This window comes from Tenrec ecaudatus, chromosome 13 (genome assembly GCF_050624435.1).
Source record: "Tenrec ecaudatus isolate mTenEca1 chromosome 13, mTenEca1.hap1, whole genome shotgun sequence".
NCBI lineage: Eukaryota > Metazoa > Chordata > Mammalia > Afrosoricida > Tenrecidae > Tenrec > Tenrec ecaudatus.
The window spans coordinates 31847762-31853588 of NC_134542.1; the positions used below are offsets into that span (position 1 = coordinate 31847762).

Here is a 5827-nt window from a genome sequence, read left to right on the forward strand (position 1 = left end):
TCGCCACCCAGGCATACTGATATATTTTTAAAGATCAAACAGAGGAAGTCGGTGGCAGGTTATGAGGCTCCCATTCTGCTCTAAGGGAATCAATGTGGCCCCCGCAAAAATCGGCGATGTGAGTCCTCTACAAAGTTTATCAAGGAGCTTTCTTTGTGGGCCTCCAGTCTGGGACAGCAGAGATGAGGAGATGGGCCAGGAGAAGACCAGGAATGGCACTTGCATGTGTCAGATGTTGGGGACAATTGGAAACAAAAGGGAATTCTGGAGACGGATTAGTTAACATTCATTTATGCATTCAGTCGACAAATATTTGCTGAGTGCCTACTTGGTGCAAAGCACCACACAGGGTGATCTTGTAAGGATATAAATATTAAACAGGCACAGAGCCTGCCCTTATCTTAACAGTCAAGTGTGGGAGAAAAGACATGCACATATTTATTATTTAGCAGTGTCATGTAAACGTTTGAGGTGAGAATCTGGGGGCTAAAAGGCTACATTAGTCATTCTGCAAGAGTGAAGAAACAAATCAACTTGACCCACAGCTCATTAGCCAGCACCCAGCATCCTCCTTCCGGCCTTGCAGGCAACCAGCCACTGGAGAACTATGGACCAGACTCTGAGAAAAGGCAATCGGATAGAAGTGGCTACACGAATCACACCGAACGTCCTTTACTTCCTGGTTGAGAGGCTTCAAAGGAGCCCTGGTAGCTCAGCTCTGAGACTCTGTGGGAGAAAGACCTGGTGGTCTACTGCCATCAAGATTGCAGCCAAGAAACCCCCATGGGGCCATTCTACTTTGTCCCAGGGGCCTACGGGGGGTTGGAGTCAATGCCATGGCACCTAACAGCGACAAGAGAGAGACTGTCAACATGTTAGGGGCATTCCGCCTGTCCGGGAAGTGGTGAGGAAAGGTGCCTTAGCACACAGGCTTTGCAGGCACAGCCCCGAATGGGTTTGAGTGACAAGATCGCCTCTCTGAGCCTCAGTCTCCTCCACTGCTAGGTGCCAGCTGAGTCAGGAGGGCAGAGAGCAGGTGGTAGATGAACTCAAGTATCTGGAACAAGCTAGTTTACAGACGCCAAAGATGGCCGGGCGAGTCCAAAAGCGTTGCTACAAGATCGTGGACACTGGGATGAAACAAAATGCCCGTCTAGCTACCTACTGCCCGTCTAGACTGATTTAGATTGACAGACCTGTGAAAGCAGGGTTTCTTTCTTTCTTTTAGTTTGGGAACCAAAAGGAAGCCTGAATGCTCCGGGATCTGGACGATTGGGTGGATGGGAAATTTCATTTCCCAGTGGCATTGTCGTAGGAAAACCTTCCCTGCCGCCGAAGAATCAGCAGATGCTTTGTCATGGTGAGAAGGGAAAATCCTCAGGGTACCTTCCTTTGTTCTCACCGATGCAGTTTTCCATTTCCTTGAAATTTCTTCATCAGAAACCTCGCTGATCAACCGTCTTCGGCTCGTCAAGAACATCTATCCCCATTTATGTGAGCCCACACGCTGCCTCCATAACTTCCTGAATGGCTCGCTTCACTTTGAATCCCATTTCCCTTGGAAGTCACTGTTTGGATCAGATGGACCCCTTTCTGAAGACGCCTTACTGAGATGAAGAGACACATATCACGGAGAAGGTACATTCACAGCGATCCACTCATCACCTCGCCGTGTTGAAACACAGGCTGTTGGAATATGCTGTGAGTCTGTGAATGTTTAAAATCACCCCTGATTAATGGTGACCAAAGGTGCCAAGGAGCGGGCTGGGGCCCTTTGGTTTGGGGGACATTGTGTTCATGTTGTTGATGGAGGGATGACTTGAATATGGCTGGTGGTCATGGTGGTATAACATGAAACACTGCCGTCGATGTCATCCAGTTGCAAATGCGAAGGTGGTTGTGTGCGCAGATGTTTGGGGATGCACGTTTTCACCAAAATGAAAGAGGGAGAGTGAAAAATGTCAATGGAGAGAATTCCACAGATTCCTGTTGTAAAATGCTGAGCCCAGCTCCTGGCACACAGTGATCCTGTGCTCCGGCTCGTGGGGTCCTGGAGGACACAGTACCACTGCCCCTGAGGGTTTCCATGGCTGTCGATCCTTTGGAAGTCAACTGCCTCACCTCTCCCCTGCTCAGCAGCTGGGGCTTCCAACCACCAGCTGTGGTTAGCCCCCTGCCCACACTTAACGACTGTGGCCCGAGGGCTCCTTTGGCACATAGGAAGTGCCCCCCAAAACGCCAAGCCGTTGGGATTAATGTGTTAGCAAAGAATTCTGTACCACGACACTAGGTCCTAGTCCCGCCACCGCTTTCTGCTCCTCCTTTCTGTCTATGTGATGTTAACCATCTCCTTGTTCTCATCCTCGTTTTTGAAAATATGAATGTTATTTTGTAAAAGCAGCTTCTTAGCCAGCTGTGGCAAGACAAGGCTGGGTGAGGTATTTCCTCTTGAAACTGTTCTGTAGCCCAAGTGGGAGTATCGAGAAGGGTTGTTTTTATCATCACCATTATTATTTTGGGCCTATGTAATGCTCTTTCACAAACCCCTATATAAAACAAGTGTCCTTATAACCAGCAAGGTTCTGTCAGTAGATGTTGGCTATGTTTGAAAACAAATGATTGAATGTTTTTTTTTTAAAGGCAGTTGGAAAACATGAGTCTGACTTAAACTTGTCTATTAGATAAAGAAACAATCAGGAGTCCTCTAGGCACGATGGTAAAGGTACTCGACAGCTAACCAAAGATCAGTGGTTTGAACCCACCAGCCGATTCTCAGAAGCAAGATGTGGCAGGCTGGAACCCCTAGGAGCCCCCTGTGGCAGACATTCTGACACCTAGTGACGCTAAATAGGGTGTCCAAGGCTAACTCTCTATAGGAGAGAACAGCCTCATCCTTTTCCTGAGGAGCGGGTGACCCAGCTCCATGGCTAGCCCACAGCCACCGCAAACAAGCTGCCCTCGACCGGATGCCGCTTCACAGCAGCTCTGTAGGACAGAGACAACTGCCCCTGTGAGCCTCTAACACTGTAACTTTTCACAGCGGCGGCACTTGAAAACCCTGTCTTGTGCTCACTTCAGCCACACACATAGTAAAACTCAAACTACACGGAGATTATCGCGGCCCCTGCACAAGGATGGCGTGCAAATCCAGGAGGTGCTCCATATTTTTAAACTGAACTTGGGGTTTCAGAGCAGAAAGCCCTAAAATCTGGGGGAAAGGAAAGAAAAGATATGCCTGTCTTTCTCACAGGGAGCAGCTGGTGGCTTTTAACTGCTGACCTTATGCTTAATAGCCCCACTCGTAACAACTGCACCACCAGGCTCCGTCCAGAAACTCCATAGTTTTGTCCTTACACAGGGTCACTTTGAGTCAGAATCAACTCTATGCCAAAGGGGGGAGGGTACAGAAGGTATATGGAAACCTTATACTTTGAAAAAAACAGAGATCAGGGATCCGCACACTACAGCCTCCAGGTCAAACCCCACCCAGGCCTGGTGATGTAAGCCTGCCAACTAAGAATGGGTTTTACAAGTTTTTAAATGGTTAAAAAGTAAGTTGTACTCCTTTTATCCCCCTTTCTTTCCCTCCTGGTATCTCTACTCTCATTAGTGCTCCTGATGGGTTTATCTGTCCTGGATTCCCTGTGTTTCCAGCTCCTATCTGGACCCGTGTACATGCTCTGGTCTAGCTGGATTTGAAGGCGGGAATCTATTATAATGATCTACATATAACCCCCTCCCTGGGGGACGGACAACAGGAAAGTGGGTGAAGGGAGACATCAGTCAGTGTAAGACATGAAAAAATAATCATAATTTATAAATTATCAAGGGAGAAAGGAAGAAGGAAGAGAGAGGGAAGGAGAGGGGGAAATGAGAAGCTGATCCCAAGGGCTCAAGCAGAAAGCAAATGTTTTGAGAATGATGATGGCAACAAATGCACAAATGTGCTTGACACAGTGGATGGATGGATTGTGCTAAGAGCTGTATGAGCCCCCAATAAAACGCTTAAAAAGAGAAAGAAATTGTAAAAAGATAAGATTTCATGGCCCATGGAGATGAAATGCAAATTCGCATTTCAATGGCCACAGAGAAAGTTTCATTGGGACACAGTCCGGCCTGTTCATTTACATGTTGTAGGAGCTGCTTTTGCGTGACAGCACGGCAGTCCAGTATCTGTACCAGAGACCATCCCACTATCGTCCAGCCGATGCTGACTCAGCATCACCCTTCGCGACAGTGGAAAGGCCCCAAAGCATTTCCCAAGCATTCAGATGTATGGAAGGAGCCCTGAAGGCATGGTGGGCTGAAGACAGGCAGTTCAATCCCATCAGATACTCCTCGGGAGAAAGACACGGCTATTTGCTCCTATAAGATCAACCAGCTCAGAAACCTTATGGGGCAGTTCTATGCTGACCCATCGGATGTCTGTGAGTCAGAATTGACTCACTGCAGTGGGAGCCTTTCTAGAAGCAGACGGCCACACCTTTTTCCCCCAGAGCAGCTGTGGTTTAAATCTGTTGCTTTGCAACTGAGTGTCTCTGTGTCTCATCAGTGCTCCACCAGGCATGGCTCCTTAACAGAGACCAAATGGCTTTCACACCCTATGTATTGGCCCTCTGGCCCCTTAGAAGAAAGGTTTCCAGCCACCGGTATAAATCATGGGTCCTGTCTCACATCTACATTTAGAGATGAGAAGACTGAGGCCCAGGGAAGCATCAGGGCAGAGGACACAGGACAAGCTGACACCGTCTCAACGGAGCCCAACAGGTCAGACCCCCATGAGGAAACCTGTCCTACTCCATCCCTTCCAGCTGTGGACCAGGGACTAAGACCTCATGGGAACAATGCGTGAATGTGTGTGTGTCCCTGTTTCCGATTTTCTCTGCTGAGTTCTGAGAATGAAGAGATGTAAGCTTGCTTGTGCACTATTTTTCCTGGGTTGAATTGGTTCATATCTTTATGTGTTGATCTTTGTCTTCAATTTCTTATGCACTATTTCCTATGATGAAATACCTCCCAGTGTCTTTCAGGATAAAGCTTTATTATGGATAAACGTTTTTATTTTCTTCACTGGGCTCCAACATCCCTTCTCACTCCCATTGCCCCTCCTGGCCAGACTTCCCTGGCCCTCTCCTCCATGCTCACTGCAGTCCCTCAAACCGCTCCCCTCTGCTCCCTGTTCATGCCTAGTCCCACGTCCTCATTCAGCCTCAAAGTTCTCCTTCACTCAACAGCGACCCAGGTGCCTCTCCCTCTGTGTGGACGTCCCTAATTCCCTAGCAAAAGCAGAAGTCATAACTTCCTAATCTGAGCATTTTGAACAGAATATGTCAGTTCTATGAGACATGGCTCTGCATTTGAGTTCCCTAGTTAGCTTTCTATCTCACCTAGTCAAAGATGAAACGAAGGAAAAACTAAGAATCCAACTGAATCCAACTATTCAGCCACAATAGTCTTGATGTGTGCCTTTTTGACACACACAACGTTTACACAAATTTCACGGGACCATGCCACAGAGTTCAATAGGATTAAAATATAAATGTCAAAATTTGAACAGACAATATTTTTATTGTTATTATTAATCATTTTATTGGGGGTCTTTTACACATCTTATGACAATGCATCACTCAATTGTATTAAGCACACTTGTACATAGGTTGCCATCAACATTTCCAAAACATTTTCTTGCTACATGAGCCCATGATATCAACTCCTCTTTTTTTCCCCTCCCTCCCCCACCATCCCACCCTCGTGAATCCTTGATCAATTATTCATTATTGTTGCTATTTCATGTATTGTACTGTCCACTGTCCCTTCAGCCACATTT

At 47.2% G+C, this 5827-nt stretch overlaps 1 non-coding gene across 1 annotated transcript; it reads left to right on the forward strand.

Moving 5' to 3' along the window:
* Window positions 1–3063: 3063 nt before the first annotated feature.
* On the forward strand, window positions 3064–3169 carry LOC142425140 (U6 spliceosomal RNA). The gene has a single exon (XR_012779509.1). It is a non-coding gene; the product is annotated as a U6 spliceosomal RNA (small nuclear RNA).
* The last annotated feature ends 2658 nt before the right edge of the window (window positions 3170–5827 follow it).